The following is a 22,712-nucleotide window of genomic DNA, read 5'->3' as shown; positions in this document are numbered from 1 at the left end:
GAAAAAATGCAACATTTCTGAGTACTACTTACCTCTAGGTTTTTTTTTTTCCTTTCTTTTTTTCTTTTCCTTTCTTTCTTTTCTTATTTTTTTTTTTTTTAGTAGCTGTAAACTGAGCTAGCTGATGAACTGCCTCTAGGGACAGGATAGGATCACCCTTGTTTCCTGTTCAGCCTTGCTGAAGAAAAAAAAAAAAACCCTAATGAAAGAAAAGAACGTAATGGCTTTGCCATTAATCCAGGTAAAAGGTTTAGGAAAGTTCAAAGATCAATTAATTTTTAAATCTTTGATCACTAAATTTCTTTTTTGAAGAACAAATAAATTTCTGGCTTGTAAGACTTAGAAACCTGCAAATCAAAATGTAAGTAAAAACAAGAGATGTTCAATCAGGAATGTACTGGAGAAAGTAAAAGTTAGGTGGTTTTCATTTATCTAGGCACTTTCCTAGTTCATTTGAAGTGGCATGCAATTAGAAAAAAAAGTGCATGGATATGGCCTTCCTTGGTTAAGTGTCTATGGGTGGGAATGCATGAAAATGTTTAAAGTGTTTAAGTAAAAATATCAAATAGACTTTACATAAAACCGCCGGATAATTTACAGACATTTGCGGTATTGACCATTTCCCTTCAGCCCCATATCAGGGAGGAGAACAGAGACGTTTGTTGCATCATTGGGAAGCAATGAAATTTCTGTAAGTTGTGATCCGCTGGCATGTAATAACTCGATCTGCTTCATGCAGACAAAATATATTAAAAGTATGGACGAGTGAAGTTTGTGCCCCAGGGAAAAGGCGAGATAATGCATTGAAATTGTTCAGAGGTAGTTAGATGCCTAATGGTCTAATATGTGAGCTATGTGAGGTCTGAGGTCTGGTTCTCATAAATTCTGGCTAGACTGATCCTGTAATTTCAAGCAAAGGATAAAAGCGTTAGCCAGAATCATCAGTGTTCAAGGTCCATGATGGTGGATATTATTCATGTAAAGATTTTTAAAAGAAAAAACACACTTTAAAAGGGATGCTGTGGAATATAATTCATGGTTCTGTGTATTTGCATGTTTGTGCTTGAAAATAAATGCACACCTACATGCACAGTATAAGCCATTTAATGAAATAAATTAACTTGGAATTCATATAAACCTTTCACATCTTTTCCATGATGGGATAGGATTTTTGATACAATATAATAATGTGCTGCATGAAAAACCATGTAGGATCTAATTATTTCAACTTCAAACTGACATATCTGTGTTTAAATTGGAGTAAAAAACATGTTTGTAATAAAAATTTACCATTACGAAAGGAATAATTTAAAACCAATTTGGACGGATTCAGGAGTGATTAGAGGAAAAAGTTCCCAAGACATTTGGTAGTCTTATAAATGATTTCACAAAATATGCTAAGACTATCCGACCAATTATATTGGCTGAATACTGAATCCTCAGATTTGAAAAGAAAATTCCTTAAGAACTAGGCTTTTGAAATTAGGTAGATGGTGGGTATGAAAACCCTTGATAACTTCCTCCTTTACGTAATTTATTTCATCATGGGGGTAGAAGTTTTGAAGTTTTCCTTTGCAGTTTCTTTTCTTTTTTTAACCAGCTCACTTATGTTTGAGTCTACAGTATATTTATACAGTCTTTCCTGCCAGAATCGTTGACAGTATTTTTAAATGCTTTCCCTTGCTGCCTAGGTTATACCAAGCACCACTCTCCTCAAGTTCTCAAAACTATACCACCCACACACACATCATGAATAGAGATGTGCATACTTTTTCTTTTTCTTTTGGAAAACAAAGCATTCAATCTAAAATTACTTTGGCTTTATTGACCCTGAAAATCATCTCAACTTCACACCTTATGGAGGTAGCTGGTTTGAGCTTCTGTTTGATCCTGGTGACAAGACTATCATTGTAAGATTTTGTTCATAAAAATGTCTACATTTATATATATGTAATCTCTCTCTATTAGTACCATAATTTAAAGCACTCTGACATTCTGTAAGAACCTCAGTAGAAGGTATCTTTTGGGCTAAAAATCTTTTGCTTCAGTCTTCTGAATTTACCTGAAGACATTTGTAGATTCAGTTATAATGGATTACATGAGTTTGACTTTTAAGATTGCTGAAAATACTTAACCCCAAACTGCTCAGCCTGATAGTGCAGCACATACACACAGCCTTTATATTTTAATATACAAATATTTTCTGTTAGGGATCTAGGAGGTGATATTCCTTAGTTACAAATGACGTAACCAGTCAAAGATTAAGACGAGCTTTAAAATCATCCTTAAAAACCGTCAGATTGCAAACTTTGCATCATTCCTGCTGATAGTTACCTTTTTGTTGAAAAACCAATGTTTCCATTTTATTTTCTTCACCTTGAAGAAATATACTGAGATCCATCTACCATTTAGAATATAAAGGACAATTATAAGGAATGATATGATGCCCCAGGAGACTTTGACAAGTGGATTAATACTTTTTTTAATGAAAGTACAGTAGAATTAGTTAAAGACTGGAATTCTAGAAGTTTCTTTTTGCCTCATTTAAATATTTATAAAATACAAAAAGATTCCGGAATTAAACTCTCATGGGTTTCTCTCCAATCATATGAAAGGAAATCCAGGTAATAATTCACCTACCTCTGGTTTTTAATAATTTTATTGGTGTGCTCATCCTTCCAGAACTCCTCCTACTACCTATTCATTGACATTTTGCTGCCGTTTTTTGAAGGTAAAATGACTGTGTAACAATTCTCAGCTACAGATAATTTCCAAGAATTAGTGGTGGAATCAGGCTATTTAACTTTTCATTGTTCTCCATTAGGAAGACTCATAGTTTTAGCAGGAAGGGTAAGTATTAGAAATTTAGGATTCGTTTACATTTTCTATCCTAAGTTAGGTAATATGATTACCTTTTGATTATTTCAATTCTAAATATCTCAAGGCAAAATTCAAAATCCATGCTAGAAAACCTGAGTAGATTCCTCTCATCACCCCCCTTCTCTCCCCCTCTTCCTCATTCTCCAAATCTTTTCCAGATTGTTTGCAAAATGAAATTATCTAATTTCACGAGTATTTGCTCTGAGAAAGTACTACACTCTCTGGTAGAAAAAACTCAAAGACCCAGTTTCAAGGCCTAATATCTTAAGACAAGTTCTTTTTGTCCATGAAATAACACCCTAGATTCGATGAGAGAACCATGTGGGCCAAGTTTTCCCAAATATATCTATGAACTAGCATATTGACAACACCATTTACAGTAAATGACAATGAAATCTTTTAGAAAACACTGTATGCTAATAATTTTATTATTTCTTTCAACAATTTATATCACCAAATTAAACTCTAGCAAGAATTTATTCAGGATGTTTTAATATTCATTGAGGCACTATTTCAAAATGTACATCTGCTTGCTTAATTATAATTCTTCTGAATTTGTAACACTTGTCACTATTACATTTAGTCTTAAAAAAACTTTAGACTAGCAACTGATGCTGAATTATTAATTTCAACATTATGAACTTTTCAACTTCTAAGTATTGAGGAAGAAATACTAAGCTAATTTGACTAATTAATCTAGTTGATTATAGTATATTTATCCAAGCAGAGTTAATCTGGCGGACCAAAAAGTTTAAGGAGCCTCTGGTAAAACTATAAATGAAGCCGATTAGCAATTCAGTGACTAAACAAGTTATTCAATTGGAAATTAACACTTTAATATGTACTTTTAATCATCTTTTAAAGTGTAGCCTGACAGCTTTAAGAGTTAATACTTTGTACTTGCCTTATATTTCTAACGCTCACAAAGCATCCTAGACTATAGCATAATTAAAAATTTTACTTCCAACTATTTTTACACTGCAAAAGTATGCCTAGACCAAAGCACTTTGTATTTATTTTCTTCAGGCTCTCTCACTGCATTATACCGTCAACCTTATTAAGTTAGTGTACGCTATGAAGATGCATGAGAGAAATAAGCTCTCGTTTGTTTAAATATCCCACCTACAATAACGTAGGTGATGACAGAATTAGTGAAAATGGGAACTCCTTTTGCTTTGTGATGTAGTCACTGATTCTGTCCCATGATAAAAGAATAAGATGTGGAATGTGCCAAACAGAACTTCTAAAGGTATATGTTAAATCAAAGAGTGTTCCTTTGAGTTTGCACAAAAAAAAAAAAAGAGAGAAAAATCTCATTGATTTTACAGAAGAATTAAGGGAAAATATCACTCTATGGATTGCCTGATGTGAGGGAATTCTAGAGCATTTTGCTTTAGTCTGATACTTAGTAGACAAGTCCCCTGAGTAGGAAGTATGGCTAATTCTGTTCTTTAAAGTGCCTAATGTGGTGTTGACATACTCAAATGTTAAATAATATATTTTAACATGAAGGGAAAGCTCAGAGCTTTCATGAGGTAAAGCTGAAAAATAGTTATACATGCCCTTGACTCACAGAAAATAAAGAGGCAAAAAACTCACATTCATTTATTCATTTCAGGAAAAAGCCTTATAGTCTTGTGTTTAGCACATTTTGGATTTACATTTCCTAGATTTTCAGAGCTTCAAATCCTCCCTCAGAAGAAAATTTATCTAATAGCTCTCAATATCAGTTTTTTGTTTTTTTTTTTCTGAAAAGCCCTATCTCCCTTTCTGGCACTCACACTTGAAATTATTGTACTAAAAATGTTAAGTTTTTGCTTCTTTTTAAAATCTACAATATACTTAAATACATCAAATCATGCACTTTAAATTGGTCCATTTTATGTTATGTGAATTGCATCTTAAAGCTGTAAAAAAAAAAAAAAAGCCCACTAAACTATACCAATAAACTGTATATACTTAGTGCCTTCTTTCATCTTTCTTTTTTGACTAGTTCTTTTGATAGGTAAAAATTCAAACCAAAATAATAATTTCAAATAAAATGTTTCCAGATATGCCAAAAGGAGGTACTCTGAAAATGATTTAAGTGAACAAGAGACTCCATTTACAGCTTAGTCACTCAAAATTATCATTTATTTTAATAGTAATAAATTTATAATTTCCACACTAGCTCTATTGGCTGATTTGATATTAGACAAAGTTTTTTTTTTTTCTGCAGATTCAACAAAGTGTGGATTCACTTACTCATTGAATCAATACATTTAAACTTTAAATCAAACTGTTTTCTTTGGGAAGTGTGTACAAAAATAACTGCTTCCAGGTCAGGCGCGGTGGCTCATGCCTGTAATCCCAGCACTTTGGGAGGCCGAGGTGGGCGGATCACGAGATCAGGAGATTGAGACCATCCTGGCTAACACGGTGAAACCCTGTCTCCACTAAAAATACAAAAAATTTAGCCGGGCATGGTGGTGGGCGCCTGTAGTCCCAGCTACTTGGGAGGCTGAGGAAGGAGAATGGCGTGAACCCAGGACGCGGAGCTTGCAGTGAGCCGAGATCGCGCCACTGCACTCCAGCCTGGGCGACAGAGTGAGACTGTGTCTCAAAAAACAAAAACAAACAAACAAACAAACAAACAAAACTGCTTCCAAATGAAGATACAATGCCCCCACTTCAAGTGACCTACAGCCTAACGGGGACTACCAACAAGTAAGCTGGCATGTTGCTACACTGTACTTACACTACAGAAACAACTGTCATGTAATGGTCAACAAATATCTGACAACTGCCAAATAAGTGCTGGTAAACCAACAATTAAACTATTCCATTATGTGAAATGTGCCACACAGTTCCGTAAACATGAGTTAGCCCGTAGTAATAGAAGTGCAGCATCACTACTAGAGTTGTAATAGTAGCTATATTTATGTGATTAGACCAATGTTAACATTCATTTTCAATGAGAAGATCTCAGGGAAGAGTTTTGATGGCTTGGGAGAAGTAAAGGAACCTTGGGCAGAGACCATATCTGGGCCTAAGGCAGTTGTAGTCCAAGCTGACCCTGTGTGACTAGAAGGCCACACGAGTATGCAAGGAATTGAAACTGAAAGAAAAAGTCCTGAAGGCAAATATTACTATCCTCCCAAGTCGAACCTACACCAAACCTAAACCTCTTGTATTTTCAAAGGTGAATACTGTCATGAGCATATAAATGACAGAGTTAGGCCACTTGCATGATAAGGGGGCAGCTGGGCAGTGGCGGTGCAAGCAGAAATCCCACTGGGCTGAAAATTTACAGGAAAACCAAGAGCTTTAGTTCTGTTCTTCCCACAAATTGTCTAACTGGTCCTTAACCTCTCTAGTACCGTCCTGACTTGTTAACTCTCAAAGAACATGATTCTTTGTGTTTAGCATGTTTTCTGATGGTTAATGAGTCAGCAAATGAAGGAAATGTCAAGCACTGAAGATAAGAAGAAATATTATTTTAATAGTGGTGTTTTGAAGTCTGACAGTTAAAGGATTAATTAAAGATGTGTTTATAGAAGCTGGCTGTCTTTGTAATCACTGGTGGATCTCAATATCTACAAAACAGGACCCCGTCCTTTTTTCTTGCTAGCCTTTTTTCATTTCTTAATGCAAGATTTTCCTCTGTATGTTACTTTGGTGTCTTTTTCCATGCAGAAGGGATAAGATGATCTAGTAATAAGTAAGTTTTGGCTATATTATAAAAGATAATGAATTAACCCTCTTAAAATGCTTCAGAAATTCTTGGGTGAATGCAAATTATTGTTTGGGGGAACTACCAAATCTTGAACATCTCATTGAAGTGAAGAGACAGGAAAGAGTTATCTTCATATGAAAGAATGGTTGATGGTTATTGTTTTAAGATATTTTCATAGCTAATGGGTATTTATTGTAAATTTCTGCTTTAATAAATCTTTTCCTTCTTTCTACAAATCCACTATGTAATGACTTATGCAGTGTGCCTTAAGGTATTCTACCCTGGGCCAAGGCAAACTATTTTCCTCAGGACTGTTATCTATTATAACAAGTAAAGTTATAGCAATTGTCTAGAGAGGACCCTTGTAAGAAATAACAATATTTTTGCTATGTCTGAAAGGTTTATCAAGCCAAGTGACAGGAATGTCAGCTAACATTCATTGTCTCTGAACTCATATTTGGAATACAATTAAGAAATAGATAAACAAGGAAAACATATTGATTCAGGGTTCCCCAAAGGATAAAGTTTCCTCCCCTCAAAAAAGTATCTGATGTGACTCATTTGCATAATAATAAGTATTTGGCCTTTAAAAAAAGCTTTATTATATACAAGGTATATGACATGATGTTTTGATACACATATATATAGTGATTAGTGCAGTCAAGCAAATTATTATATCCATCATCTCATATAGTTGCCTTTCTTTTCTTATTTTCGCTTTGTTTTTGTTGTAAGAGAACCTAAAATCTACTCCTGGCAAATTTCCAGTATACAATCCAACATGATTAACTATAGTCCTCATTAGATCTCTAGACTTTTTCGTCCTACATAACTGCAATTCTGTGGCATTTTTAAGAGTCTAAAATGTTCCAGTGACATGAATGAGCATTTCTAAAGTAAAATATTATACCTATCAAAAATTGTAAAAGAGCTGAACCAAAATTTTGTATAGATCTGATGTTCAATGCAAACAGTATTCTCAACATCGAAACTGAGTGTTATGTCTTCTTTGATTTAATCCCAGTGGTCAGTTTGGTGACTGAATCAAGTGTTTAAAAAAAAAAAAAAACTGGTCATAGCTGAGATTCATTTAGATCAGATGAAGATGATCCCTGTGAACAGAAAAGGAACTAAGGGACTTTCAGCCCCTCAGCTGACATGCCTTTTCTTTGCCATCAAAGTGTTATGATGTTATTAAGTGTCTTATGACAGAGTTGGTCTCATTTTCAGTGACCATTTATTTAGCCAGTTCATTTTATCATAATTTCACCCCAGACCCTGAAAGACACTGCTCTTCTTAAGAACACCAACCTGATTCTGACTTCCCTTTGAAAAGTTTACAACCAGTGTCATTTCACCACAAGAAGGGCTTGCTGCAGGTAAAATTTCTAAGTTTTAGAAGTTTACCTTTGAAATCTACAATTTTTTTTTTTTTTTTTTTTCTTTGAGACAGGGTCTCGCTCTGTTGCCCAGACTGGAGTGCAGAGGCACAGTCTTGGCTCACTGCAACTTCTGCATACCAGGTTCAAACGATCCTCTTGCCTTAGCCTCCCAAGTAGCTGCGACTACAGGCATGTACCACCATGCCTGGCTAATTTTTGTATTTTTTGTAGAGACAGGGTTTTGCCATGTTGCCCAGGCTCATCTCAAACTCCTGGACTTGAGTGATCTGCCCGCCTTGGCCTCCCAAAATTCTGGGATTATAGCTGTGAGCCATGGAACCTGACCATTTCCCATTTCCTTGTGTGTACTCTCTACCACACACACCACACCTCACACTGAGTGATCTGGCAGTACTGTAGTCCAGAAAGTTTTATTTTCTTATCTAAATCTTGGGGTACACACTTTACCATCATCAAGCATAGCTCTGAGCATACCTTCCACACACCCCTTGGCCTGGCTTCCTGAAATGTTTACGCTCACAGATATTTTGTGAAAGTATCCTGTATAATAGTTACTGTCCAGTCAGAAAACAGAAATCACACTAGTTATTTTAACAGAGAGAATTCAATATAGGCATTTCATGAAAGGGGCATTAGTAATCTTAAAAAGCAAAACAGAACACAATGGAAACAAGATAACACTTTTGAAAGCCGTTACCTTCTCTAGGGCTGAGAGGACAAAAGGAAAACGCCGGGGTCAGCAGATCCTAGAAGGCCAGAGGAGGAGCCTTGTGGAGTTGGGACTCAGTCCTCTGAGAAAGGAAGCCACCCAGCTAGTGCTGGGACTGATACCTCAGGAGCTGGGCCTCAGATCTCTGAGGAGAGAACTGCCAGACTAGTTGTGATACCCATGAGAATAATGAAGTTGACTCTGGGAGCACTGAAGGAAGCTGGAAGCCGGAACCAACTGTGTAGCTGCCAGAGTAAAGTACCATTGCTGAGGCAATGTGGGTGGAACATTAAGAGCACAGGAAGGAGCAAGTTCTTTTTCCCTCCTCCTGCCTTCCAGTCTTCCTCTAGTGCTCCCTAATTGCAGTGTCTAACAGGAAGCCCGGGGCAAAGGCGAAATGCAGTTTGTAGTATCCCAGTTTCAGCATCTGAAAGCAGAGTGCTAAAGAGAAAGTTCGGAGCTGAAAGACTTTGGCTAAATAAAGGCTAATCTGGATGCTACAGCTGAATACAGAAGGCAAGATTATGTTTAACTACGGAGAGGTATGAAACCTAAGATTACAAAAGTGGTTAATTTTTGCTAATGAAAAGGAGGACTTGATCATCCCCAAAATAAAATTATGTGAAAACCCGAGTCAACAAGAACTGTATCAAAATTGATCTGACTAGCAGTTTCCAGTATAATTTATCTCTCAATGCCCATGAAAACACAAGAAATAATAAAAAATTACAGTGGCGCTAGAAACTAATACCAATAGAATCTGGGAGAAATAGGTCCTATTTATAAGGCATGTAGAGCTTCAACTCATAGCATACCGTACCTCTTTATTGAATAAAAGAATTAGTATGGTGAGAGGTAAGAATATGCTTCACAACTCTATCACCATCTGCCTGCTGACCTAGTGAACCAGGAATTGTGCCAACCAGAAATCTGAGCAGAAATCCCTCTCTGGCTCTTGGGAACTGCTCTGAGAGATTATCATTTTCCCGACACTTCAACTGTGACCTTTCTATAACAAACAGATATTGAAATTCTCAGGAAGCAAATGAACAGAAAGTAGGGGGATGTTAACAGTGGTGCAGGGCATTCTAATAAATACAATCCTTATGAGAAAGCCAGTGTGGGAAGTGGGACATAGAAGGGAAAAAATATTAGCAGTGCAGACTGAATTTCAGTTTTCTAAGTGCTACATCTAATCAGAATAAAGCAAATAACACACTTGAGGATGCTCCAATTCAAGATCCAGAAGAAATAATCAGAATACTGTATTACTAGAAAACAAGTCCTCTATCAAAAGGCAAAAATATGGAATAGAAAGTAAAATGATGAGATAAAGGACAGAAGAAGATAAAAAGCAAACAAGAGAAGATGAAAGAAGATTGTAAGGAAGCTAAAGGCACAAGAGCAAGATTAAAATACTCATTGAGAACCGTCAAGAACAGAATTGATCCTGTAGAAAATCAGAACGTGATGGAAGAAGACATTTGAATAAATCTCCCATGATGGTCCAGAGAAGGATAAAAAGATAGAAAGAAAAGGAGAAGGAAAGTGATGATATGAACAACAGAGAAAGAAGGACCAACAGATAGGTATTCTTACTTAAGAAAGATCAAGTACAAATAAAATAAAAGTGATAGTCAAGAGTATAAGAGGAAAAAAAATCACAAATTCTCTGAATTGAAGAAACATAATAGAAAAGTTCAATTAAACTAAGGGTAGGTTTTTTGAAAAGGAACAAAATTGACAAACCTTCAGCTAGACTAAGAAAAGACTCAAGTAAATAAAATTATAAGTGAAAGAGGAGACATTGCAACTGATACCACAGAAATACAAAAGATTATAAGAGACTGCTATGAGCAATTTTGTGCCAATAAATTAGATAACCTAAAAGAAAGAGATGAATTCCTAGAAACATGTAACATACCAAGAGCGAACCATGAAGAGGTAGAAAACCTGAACAGACAAATAACCAGTAAGGAGATTGAATCAGTCATTAAAAACTTCTGAACAAGAAAAGACTAGGGCCTAAGGGCTTCACTGGTGAATTCTAGTAAACACTTAAGGAAGAATTAACATCAGTCCTTCTCAAACTTTTGCAAAAAATGGAAGAGGAGGGAGCACTTCCAAACTCATCTTATGAAGTCAACATTACCCTGATACCAAAGCCAGACAAGGATATTGCAAGAAAAAAAATTACAGGCTAATTGCCTGGTGAACATAGATGCAAAAATCCCTCGGTAAAATACCAATAGTCTAAATTCAACAGCACATTGAAAGGATCACATCATGATCAAGTGGGATTTATCCCTGGCATGCAAGGATGGTTCAACACATGTAAATCAATAAATGTGACATACAACATTAACAGAATGAAGAATAAAAATCATATGATCATTTCAGTAGATAAAGAAAAAGTATTTGAAGGAACATATGTTGACATAATAAAGGCCATATATGACAAGCTTATAGCTAACATAATACTCAACAGTGAAAAGTTAAAAGCTTTTCCTCCAAGATTATGGCAAGACAAGAAACTCACTCTCACCACTTCTATTCAACCTAGTACCAGAAATCTTAGCCAGAGCAATTAGGCAAGAAAAAGAAATAAAAGAGATTCAAATCAAAAAGAAAGAAGTAAAAATTTCTCTGTAGATGACATAATCTTATATGTACAAAACTTGTGATCTTATATATCGAAAACACCACCAAGAAACTTTTAGAACTAATAAACAAATTCAGTAAAGTTGCAGAATGCAAAATCAACATATAAAAATCAGTTGTGTTTCTATATATTAATAAGGAACAGAGAAAGAAATTAAGAAAACAATCCCATAGCATCTAAAACAATAAAATACTTAGGAAAAAAATTAACCAAGTAGGCAAAAGATCTGTACACTAAAAAACTATAGAATATGGGTGAAAGAAGTGGACAAAATCACAAATAAATGGGAAGATATACTGTGTTCATGGACTGGAAGTATTAATATTGTTAAAATGTCCATACTACCTAAAGCAATCCATGGATTCATTGCAATCCTTATCAAAATTCCAATGTTATTTTTCTTAGAAATAGAAAAAACAATCCTAAAATTATATGGTACCACAAAAGATTCCAAATAGCCAAAGCAATGTGGAGCAAGAAGAACAAAGCTGGAGCCACCATATTAACTGTCTTAAAAATATACTACAAAGCTATAGTAATCAAAAAAGTATAATACTGGCACAAAAACAGACATATAGACTAATGAAATAGAATAGAGAGCCTAGAAATAAATCTATGCACTTACAGTCAATTAATCCTCAACGAGGGTGCAAGAACACACAATGAGGAAAGTATAGTGTCTTCAATAAATGGTGTTGCAAAAACTGAACTCCAGATGCACAAAAGTGAAATTGAACTATGTCTCACAACATATACAAAAAGCAACTAAAAATGAATTAAATACTTAAACGTAGGAGCTGAAACTGTAAAACTACTAGAAGAAAAGATAGGGAAAAACCTTCTTGACATTGGTCTGGACAATGATTTTTTTGGATATGACTCCAAAACATAAGGACCAAAAGCAAAAATAGACAGATGGAATTGCATCAAACTAAACAGGTTCTGTATAGCAAAGGAAACAATCAACAGAGTGAATATACAGCCTATAGGAATTGGAGAAAATATCTGCAAACCACATATCTGATGAGATAATACCCAAAGTGTTTAAGGAACTCAAACAACTCAATAGCAAGAAAACGCATAACCCAATAGAAAAATGGGCAAAAACTGGAATAGACATTTTTCCAAAGAAGACATACAAATGGCCAATTGGTATATGAAAAAATTATCAATGTCACTAATCATCAGGCAAATGTAAATCAAAACCACAATGAGATATTACCTCACACCTGTTAGGACAGCTATTATCAAAAGAGAAGAGATAAGGGTTGACAAAGATGTGGAGAAAAGAGAGCCCTGACACAATGTTGGTGGGAATGTAAACTGGTATAGCCATTATGGAAAATAGTATGAAGCTTCCTCAGAAAAATTAAAAATACAACTATCATGTAATTCAGCAATCTCATTTCTAGGAATATATATATCCAAAGGAAATGAAATCAGTATGTCAAAGAAATATCTGCACTCCCATGTTCATTGCAGCATTATTCACAATGGCCAAGATGTGGAATCAAACTAAGTATCTATTGACAGATGAATAAAGAAAATGATTGTACATACAAACTTAGAATGTGTGTATTAATCAGCGCTAAAAAAGAAGAAAATCTTGTCATTTGTGACAACATAGATGAAGCTGGAAGACATTATGCTAGGTGAAATAAGCCAAGTACAGAAAAACAAATATTGCATGATCTCATATGTGGATACTAAAAGAGTTAAACTCCTAGAAGCAGAGGGTAGATTAGTGGTTGCCATGGGCTGGGAGAAATGGGTACAATGTTTCAGTTATGCTGAATGAGTAAGTTTGGAGATCTAATGTACAGCATGGTAACTGTAGTTAGTAATCCTGTATTGTATACTTGAAATTCACTAAGAGAGTATATATCAGTCAGGATTCTCCAGAGAAACAGAACCAATAGGATATAGAGAGATATATGTATAGGAGGAGATTTATTGTGTGAATTGGCTTGTGCAATTATGGAGGCTGAGAAGCCCCATGATATACCATCTGCAAATTGGAGAAACAGGAAAGTGATGGCATAATTCAGTTCAATTCCAAAGGCCCGAGAACCAGGGGAGCCCATGGTGTAACTCCCAGTTCAACATGTAAGGCCTGAGAACTGGAACTTGGGGGTTTTGGGGGATTGGTGTAAGTCTTGGAGCTTGAAGGCCCAAGAATCAGCAGTTCTGATATACAAGGTCAGGAGAAAATGATGTCCCAGCTCAAGAATAGAGAATTTGCCCATTCTCTGCCTTTTCATCCTGTCAGGGCCCTCAACAGATGGGATGATGACAGCTCACATTGATGAGGGTGGAATTCCTTTACTCAGTTGACTGATTCAAATGCTAATGTCTACCCTTACAACCATACCCAGAAATAATGTATTACCAGCTATCTGGGCATTCCTTAACCCAGTCAAGTTGACACATAGAATTAACCATCACAGAGTAGATCTTAAATGTTCTCACCACGCATGCACATATGCAAGCACGCACACACACATGCCCACTCACGTATCAAAGCCTCATACTGTATACCTTAAATAATACCTAGTATCATATCGGATAAGGAACCCCTAGTCTCACTGTAAATAAGGAGCTACAGTTTCTCAGCTTTTCTCAAAGTTTATCTGGAAATTCTAGTCAATGCAGGAGAGGAAAAAAAAAAAAGAAATAAAATCGGAAGTGTAAGTACCAGAAAGGAGAAAAAATTAAAATAACTAGTAAATGGTATAATTGCCTACCTGAACAAAAGAACAAAATGAAATAAAAAGAATCAAACAAAAAACTACTCAAAACAATGAGTTTATTAGGTTACAAAATCAATATGCAAATATCAATAGCTTTTTTTAATCAGCAATAAAAGAATGTAATAAAAAGATAAAATCACAATAAAGTGTATAATATCAAATAACTTTAAAAGGGAATGCTCATTTCCTATTTGGAGGAAATGACAAATGAAATTGTGGAACATAAAGGAAAACTTGAAAAAAATGGAGGGATATATTGTAAAGATTACAATTTTTCTCTATCTACACATCAGAATCTTAAGAGAAGACTTTGAGGAGAAGCCTGACAAAAAGTACTCTAAGTTTTATTTTGAAGAATAAATGTGCTAATGTAGCCTAAGATTTTTAAAAGAGCAGTAAAGATATTTGTCCTACTTTAATTAATACCTATTATAAAGCTATAGTGATTAAGATAGCTTTAAACAGGCACTGAAATGAAGGTGCCTGTCAGTGGAACAGAAGAGACAGTATAGGCACATACCAAAATTTACATAAAATTAATTTGAAAATAAAGATGACATTTCAAATGGGAGAAAACAAAATGGATTATGTCATATGATTCCTAATGAATTAAAAATTTTAGTGTAAGAAATAAAAGAACAAAATTAGTGGGATATAATATATTAGTTATGGAATTTTAAGTTAAAGAAGTTGTTATGGATTGGCTGTGTCCCCACCCAAATCTCATCTTGAATTCCCACATGTTGTGGGAGGGACCCGGTGGGAAGTAATTGAATCATGGGGGCAGGTCTTTCCCATGATAGTAAGTCTCACAAGATCTGATGGTTATTATAAGGGGGAGTTTTCCTGCACAAGCTCTCTTTGCTTGCTGCCATCCATGTAAGAGGTGACTTGCTCCTCCTTGCCTTCCACCATGATTGTGAGGCCTCCCCAGCCATGTGGAACTATAATTCCAATTAAACCTCTTTCTTTTGTAAACTGCCCAGTCTTGGGTATGTCTTTATTAGCAGCATGAAAACGAACTAATATAGAAGTCTTCCAGAGCATGATGTCAGGGATGAAAAACACAGTTAGATATATATAACTATTAAAAAGTTAAATTTTCTGTATGGCAAGAAGTATCATAAACAAAGTTAAAATAAAAATGACAAACTGAAGGGAATTATTTGCAATAAACATGTGACTAAGTAGGGGTTAGTATTTTTGATATGTAAAGAACTCTTACAAATAAGTTAGAAAAAAGTACCCCAAAAATGAATTGGAGGTTTAACACAATAGAGGCACATCTTTTTGCAAAACTTAGTAAGGCATATTTTTTTCATAAATAGTCTGAATTAGAGTATAAAATGACAAATGGAGAATTTTCAAAGTTAAGGAAAAAATCTCCTAAATTTCTAATAATATCTATATTGTATGGGGGTTTTTATATAATCCTTTAGAGTAATATATATATGTTATATATATGTATATAATAAATGTAAAATGTAATTCATATATATTATATATATTTATATATTACATATATATAAAATAAAGGAAATGTATGCAAAGTGTAATTTTAATTACATACAGGTTATTATGTTGCTGAGTGTATGCAATCAAATTAAACATGCATCTGACATGACTCCACTAGGTAATTCATTAGTGAAAATTGCAAGTGATCAGTAACCATGAAAAAAAAGTTTATCCCAAATTGTACTTAAGGAAATAAAAACTAAAATAAGATGTCATTTTCACCTATCATATTGGCAAATGCCAAAGCACCAATGTTGGCAAAGAGGTGGGAGAGGGACACTTTCATATTATATGCTGAAGAGTGTTTACATGGAGTATCCCTCATCTGAAATGCTTGGGACCAGAAGTGCTTAGCATTTAAAAATTTTTCAGATTTTGAATATTCGCATATACGTAATATATGTATTCTTGGGGATGGTACCCAAATCTAAATATGAAATTTATTTGTGTTTCATAGACACTTTATTCAAATATCCTGAAGGTAATTTTATACAGTGTTTTAAATAATTTTATGTACAAAACAAAATTTTCACTGTGTTTTGACTGAGCCCTGTCACATAAGGTCAGCTGTGGAATTTTTCATTTGTAGCATCATGTCAGTGCTCCAAAATGTTTCAAATTGTGGGGCATTTCAAGTTTCAGATTTTCAGAGGGATTCTCAGTTTGTACAGCCTTTCCGAAGAATTAAACATCTTTAAAAAAATACATACTTTTGGCCCTTTATTTTTACCTCCAGTAATTTTCTTAAAAGTTAATGATCTAATAAAAATGTAAGTAGATATTGATTATGATGTTTATTTTAGCCATAAGATTGAAAGCAGTCAGTCTAGTAACTGGAAACAAATTTGACAAATCATGGTACATCCATATTGTGGAATATTATGCAGCCATCAAAATGTAATAGAGATGTATATTTATTGATATGGAAAAATGTTTATTAACTTTTTAAGAAGCAAGTTAGAAAAGAGTATATGCAGTATGAGCCCATTTTTTGGTAAAAGAAAAGTTACAAATTCAAATAAGTATGGAAAGAAAAAGTTTTGGGAGGTAAAGACACAAAATACTAGCCTTTCTGGATGGTAGATTATTTGAGACTTAATTTGTTTTCTTTTTGCTCTTCCTTCTTTCCTAACTTTTCTACAGTAAACCTGCATTATTTGGGTAATTAGTACATTTTCTTAGCATTTTAAAATAAAACAATCCATGTAAGAAGCAAGGATACAATAAAAATCACACTTCAGTGCCTGTGGCACAATACCAGTGTGGTACAGAGATAAGAGCACAGATCCTGGAGCCAGACTGGCCTGCATTCAATTCATCTGGATTCTGCTACTACGACAGTGTTACCTCAGGCAGGTCATTTAACATCTCAGATTCTGCATCTGTAAATTGCTCTAGGAATTAGCAAAAATGTAAATCACCTAACACAGTCTCTGGCACATACTGTGCACTTAACAAAAGGTTAATCTTTATTGTTATTGTTGTTGTTGTAAATGCCAAGGAAATTAATTGGCCTGAAAACCAGAAACAAATTTGTATTGTTGAGAAGAAACATGGATTAATTGTTAAGAAATTTTTGTTTATAATGTATCATCTTACCAAATAGAGAAGAGGTACATTTAATCCATGGTTTCACCAGAAAATAACTGCTTATCAAAACTTGTCACAGGTTAAAGTTATGTCCTTGTAGAGCATCTGCCTTTCTAGAGGGCTAGCAAGGAAAGTTTTCAATTGGGTAATTTTAGATCCTAAGCAAGGTATTTTGTTATAGTAGTTGCTCAGCAAGCAGTAAATGGAGTGGAATTCAGGTTGTTTGCCTGGGCTCTCCTCTGGTTACACTTATGATGCTGAATGCCCTTCACTGTGTGGTGGCCTGTGATCACTAAAGCCCTTATTGAGAGAAATCACTCAAGAAGATAAAGATCAACCAGGCTTTCCTAAGTTTTATCTTTAGGAATTAGAGATAGGGAGTTCTGTAAATAAAAGACTCCTGCTTTCTGTATCAGCTGTTGTAGTTTAACTAACACATTGGACCTTTTGTGGCTAAGTTAATATTTATTGATATTTATTAATATTATTAGTTGACTGTGTGTTGGGCACTGTGCTATTAAATACTTTACTACAGGAATTATCTTCTTTAATATGACAACTCTATGCTGTAGGCATTATTATTCCTTCTAGTAGGTGATCATCCCTGGACTCACCCAAGATCACATGAATAGTAAATTCAACTGGGAGCTTGAACTTGATTCTCTTTGATGTCAAAAACTATGCTATTCAACACTTTGCTACTTTACTTCCCCATTCCTTCCAATCAACAAGATTTTTTTTTTAAGTTTGTGTTTAGATGTGTCTCATTTCTTGCTATGTATTTCATGGATTTGATTTAAATCCTTTTCTTTAATGTTGATGCTATGAGAAGCCTGGTTTTAAATAAGTATATAAAACATTCTTGAAAAGTGTGTTTTTCCTCAACTGAATTTTGGTTCTAAAATTTTATTATTGAATTGTTATATATATATACACTTACCACACCTCCCCTATTTGAGTTTTTTGTTTTGTTTTGTTTTGTTTTTTGAGACAGAGTTTCTCTGTTGTTGTCCAGGCTGGAGTGCAATGGCACGATCTTGGCTCACTGCAACCTCCACCTCCCAGGTTCAAGCGATTGTCCTGCCTCAGCCTCCTGAGTAGCCAGGATTACAGGCATGCACCACCATGCCCAGCTAATTTTTTTGCGTTTTTAGTAGAGATGGGGTTTCTCCATGTTGGTCAGGCTGGTCTCGAACTCCCGACTTCAGGTGATCCGCCTGCCTTGGCCTCCCAAAGTGCTGGGATTACAGGCGTGAGCCACTGCGCCTAGCCCCTACTTGAGTTTTTAAGTTTTTGAAGGCAGGAATTGTGTTTTACTCCTCTTTACAGTCCATGCCCATAGTAGGTGGACAGTAAATATTGAATTGCATGTCTCCATTGCTCATATTAGAAAACAAACAAAAATGATCATTTTCTATTAATCTGTTATTTTTTTTCTGCAAATTTATAAGCAATTCAGTGTCAACCCTTAGATCTGCTGCTATTTGTCTAGGTTCCTAGGCACTGAGCTATAGCACCTGCACCTTCAGTCTCTGTTGGTTGTGGTGTGTCATAGTATTTAAGAACTGATGTTTCCAATGATATATATGTATAAGTATACATATAATAATATAATTATATACATATAATAATATAATATAATATACATATGGATATAGTTCTGCCCAGAAGAAGCCACTCTTACCCACTTGCATTTCCATTTGCTTTCTTTTTAAAAAAAATCTCTTTATAGGCCAGGCATGGTGGCTCACGCCTGTTAACCCCAGCACTTTGGGAGGCCAAGGCAGGTGAATCACAAGGTCAGGAGTTCGAGACCACCCTGGCCAACATGGTGAAACCCCGTCTCTACTAAAAATACAAAAAATTAGCTGGGCATGGTGGTGGCCGCCTGTAATCCCAGCTACTTGGGAGGATGAGGCAGGAGAGTTGCTTGAACCCGAGAGGTGGAGGTTGCAGGGAGCCAAGATCGTGCCACTGCACTCCAGCCTGGGCGACAGAGCAAAACTCCGTCTCAAAAAAAAATAAAATAAAACTCTTTATAATTACTTGTCTTTTCCTTTTAATTTCTCTTACTTATAAAGTGTTAGTAGACAGTTTAAAAAATTATTTTGTAACTGACAAATAAAAATTGTCTATATTTACAGTGTACATCATGTTTTGAAATACATATACATTGTGGAATGGCTAAACACACCAATTAATATATGCATTCCCTCACATACTTTATTTTTATTGTGGTGATAATTCTTAAAATTTGCTCTCAGCAATTTTCAAGTATACGATACATTGTTTGTGACTGTAGTCACCATGCTGTACAATAGATCTCTTGAAATTATTCCTCCTGCCTACACATTTGCTTTCTTAAAGTCATCTCACTTTGGACTCACCCTGGGAGTGGCTGTGCACATGAACATCATCTATTGTGTGCCAGCCAAAACAACAAACAATTGGAAGTAAAAACAAAAACCAAAACCTCGTTAGATTCCCAGCTCCACCACTCACTAGCTTTGTGACCTAAGCACATCACTTACCTTCTCAGACTGTTGTCAAGAAGGGAAAAATTGATGCAGGTGTATGTGAGGAGCACTTAGCACATGGTAGACGTTCAGTAAATTCATGGAACTCTGAAAAAAAAAAAAAAAAGAAAACCTTATTTTTTATAAACCCACCGCCTGGCCTTAAGAAGTTTCATGATTCTACTATGAATAAATTTAAAGAAGACTGAAACACAGATATGGGATTTAAAAAACAAAAAGGGGAAAAGGCAGTCACAGGCCTTTTGGGAAGTATCTGTACCTGAGTGATGTTAGAAAAAACTTCAGTATTCTGGAATTCAAAAAGCATTCTTCAAGCAGTTCAAGCTGCACTGATTTGAGGAGCATTTTTGCTTGCATAAATAAAACACTAAAAATGTTATTGAGCTATTCCATGGAGGAGATGCATACCTGGTAACGTAAGACTATGTTTTCATGCAGTTTTTATTCAAGGCAAAACATAAACCAGTGAAAGGAAAACAGAAAGTGATAAGTAACATGGCTATATTTTCCATGAACGTATGGTAGGTGTTTAAAATGAGGTATGTCAGCTATTAATTCCCCAGGTGCTTGCCTTAGCCTTGATAATAAGGTTTTCTATGGAGGGATTTCCCATCTCTTGATATTTTGATCTTTGAGAAAATATGAGACTGACTCTTCTCTCTTGGGCACGTGTTAGCAGGAATATTTAAAAAGCATTTTGCACTGATTGAAATGCAAAGGGTTTCAAGAACAATTCTGATGGGTGTGTCTATCCTAAACTCAGTTATTTTCTCACCCCAAAATGCCAGAGAAACCAGAGACTAGGGAAAGACTGTTTTGTTCTCGACTGAACATGGCATGCAGATTTAACCATAGGACCTGGTTCCTCATGCTGGCTGGTTCCTCATGCCGGCTGGTTCCTCATGCCATGTCCATCTGATACTGGATTTAGCTTACAGAGGACGTTAACTCATGTAAGTCAAAGCCACAGACTTAAACATCCAGAAAGTATAAGGTGGGCTGAGGGGCAGCCCTATAAGGTAAGATCTTATTTCAACATGATTAAATGCCTTCTATTAGGAAAATTGCTTTTTTGCTTCTGTTTTTCATATGTAAATGTTAATGTGGTATGTCATAGCTCTCAAATAATTTGGGAGAATATGGAAAATCATTGAAATGTTGATAAACATCAAATGACTTAATTTTTGGAATATGAACAGTTTGATTTTTGGAGTGTGAACAAAAATATTACAAATGAAATCGGTGGACTTAATGGTCTTACTGGGGTCAACTTCTGTGGCTTGATGGAAAGAAGAAATAAACGAACTATGTAGGAGCTTGAAATATGAACACTCAGAATTCTGAAATTCATTTTTTTAATTTCACTATGATATTTAAATTCAATATCAGCCCTGATATGGAATTTTCTGAAATAATGAAGCGCTTGCATTTCACAATACAGGATAACCAGACAAGAATTTATCTGTACCTGAAAGTTTGGTGACACTCTTCGAATTTCTAGGAAATGGAAATGTGACTGATTTTCATTGAGAGTTTTCAAGGTCAAAGACAGGAACTGCTTTCAAGGCATGATAGCTAGAAAAATCGAGGGGAAAATTGATGTGAAATATTGCTGAATTAAGTGTTTAGAAATACATAAGTACAAGTTCTGGCAGGTATCCATAGACAACAAAGCATATATCATCTTTAAATATCATAAGGTTAATTTTGGAAATCAGTGGATTTGTGTATCTCACAAACATTTCAAGTGGAATGCTGGTTTGTTTTTTTTTAAAATAAGAGGAAAACAATGTCATTAGTTTTTAGGTTTTTTTAAATTAAAAGTACAGTTACAGTTTTTTAGTGTTCATATTTTAACTTCTTATTTGAACATCATTACTCCAGTCATCCTCTTTATTTTTTCAGCGCTTATTATGGGCAAAGCACCAAACCTGATTCTTCTAATTACAGCTTGTATTTTACCATGGCAATTGGGATAATTTAAAATAGATGAATGCTTTGGGTTTATTCATTCATGTTTTCTTTTTTAAACAAATGTTTTATAACACCTACTAAGTTCCAGGCTCTTTATTCTGTAGTTTTATGCCTACTCTCCTTTTCTCCATTTGAAGAATGCAGATCTAAGCTTTAAAGAGGCAGCAGCATCCAAATAAGAGTCGGTGCGCTTAACCAAAGAACAGCTTTTAACTGTTTCCTAGTGAAACATTTTGAAATAAAGGCCTTGCTACCGGGGCAACAGGTGTTGTGCCAGTGTCACACCAGAGAGTAGAAGCCTTTGAAGAGTCCTTTTGTGACTTGGCCACTCTGCAAAATTCTGTGTCTGAATCCTCAAGCTAAGTGGAATCTTGATTATGTTTTCTATTTGTGAATGCTCTACAGCTTATCAAGCATGATTCTATCATTTTCTTACTTAATCCTCCCAAATACCTGTAAAGCAGGTATTATTGTCCTGTTTTATAGATGAGCAAACTGAGGCTTAGAGAGATTAAGTGACTTTAGTTTCCGATGGCCAAGTGGAAAATAAAGCTTAGTCTTTCTTCCACAGCTGTGTTGGTGTATATCGACAAGTAAAAGATGTCTATGCAAACACAGACTAATTCTAGTACGTACTTAAGAGATTTAAAAGATACTTGTTCAGTCAGCCTATACAAAGAAATTGTTTCTTAGTCCTAAGTAATAGAGGTAGTTTCAACAGATTTGTAGACTTTTGATATGAGAAATTGGTTTCAAAATTGGGAGTCGGGGCTTTACCGCTTTTCATGCACAGAAAAAAAAAAGTGTACCTCTATGAATTGTCACAACTGATTCCTCTAAATTCTGCTTTAGAAAAAAAGAATTTGTTATACACTTGAATCTTAAACTGTAGTAAAATTAAGGTCATTTGGAAACCAAGAGAAGTGTTGGTCCCTGGGGTTCCTTTGAATCATATCAGAATACACTATTGAAAGAAT

The 22,712-nt window shown here is 35.1% G+C and overlaps 1 protein-coding gene and 1 long non-coding RNA gene across 2 annotated transcripts in view; one reads left to right on the top strand and one right to left on the bottom strand.

Annotated features, from left to right (window-relative positions):
- The window catches only part of MEIS2 (Meis homeobox 2), a gene marked incomplete at its 5' end in the record, with an annotated part of 207,097 nt that overhangs the window by 103,669 nt on the left and 80,716 nt on the right, over positions 1-22,712 (top strand).
- On the bottom strand, positions 38-21,932 carry LOC129050074 (uncharacterized). Its single transcript, XR_008513519.1, has 4 exons — positions 21,814-21,932; positions 21,230-21,336; positions 19,756-19,848; positions 38-178 (listed from the first exon to the last, which is right to left on the bottom strand). It is a non-coding gene; the product is annotated as an uncharacterized LOC129050074 (long non-coding RNA).

The sequence above is a fragment of the Pongo abelii genome, chromosome 16 (genome assembly GCF_028885655.2).
Source record: "Pongo abelii isolate AG06213 chromosome 16, NHGRI_mPonAbe1-v2.0_pri, whole genome shotgun sequence".
In the NCBI taxonomy this organism is placed as follows: Eukaryota; Metazoa; Chordata; class Mammalia; order Primates; family Hominidae; genus Pongo; species Pongo abelii.
Note: the sequence above shows the minus strand (reverse complement) of the source record. Positions and strands in the feature narration are given on the sequence as shown.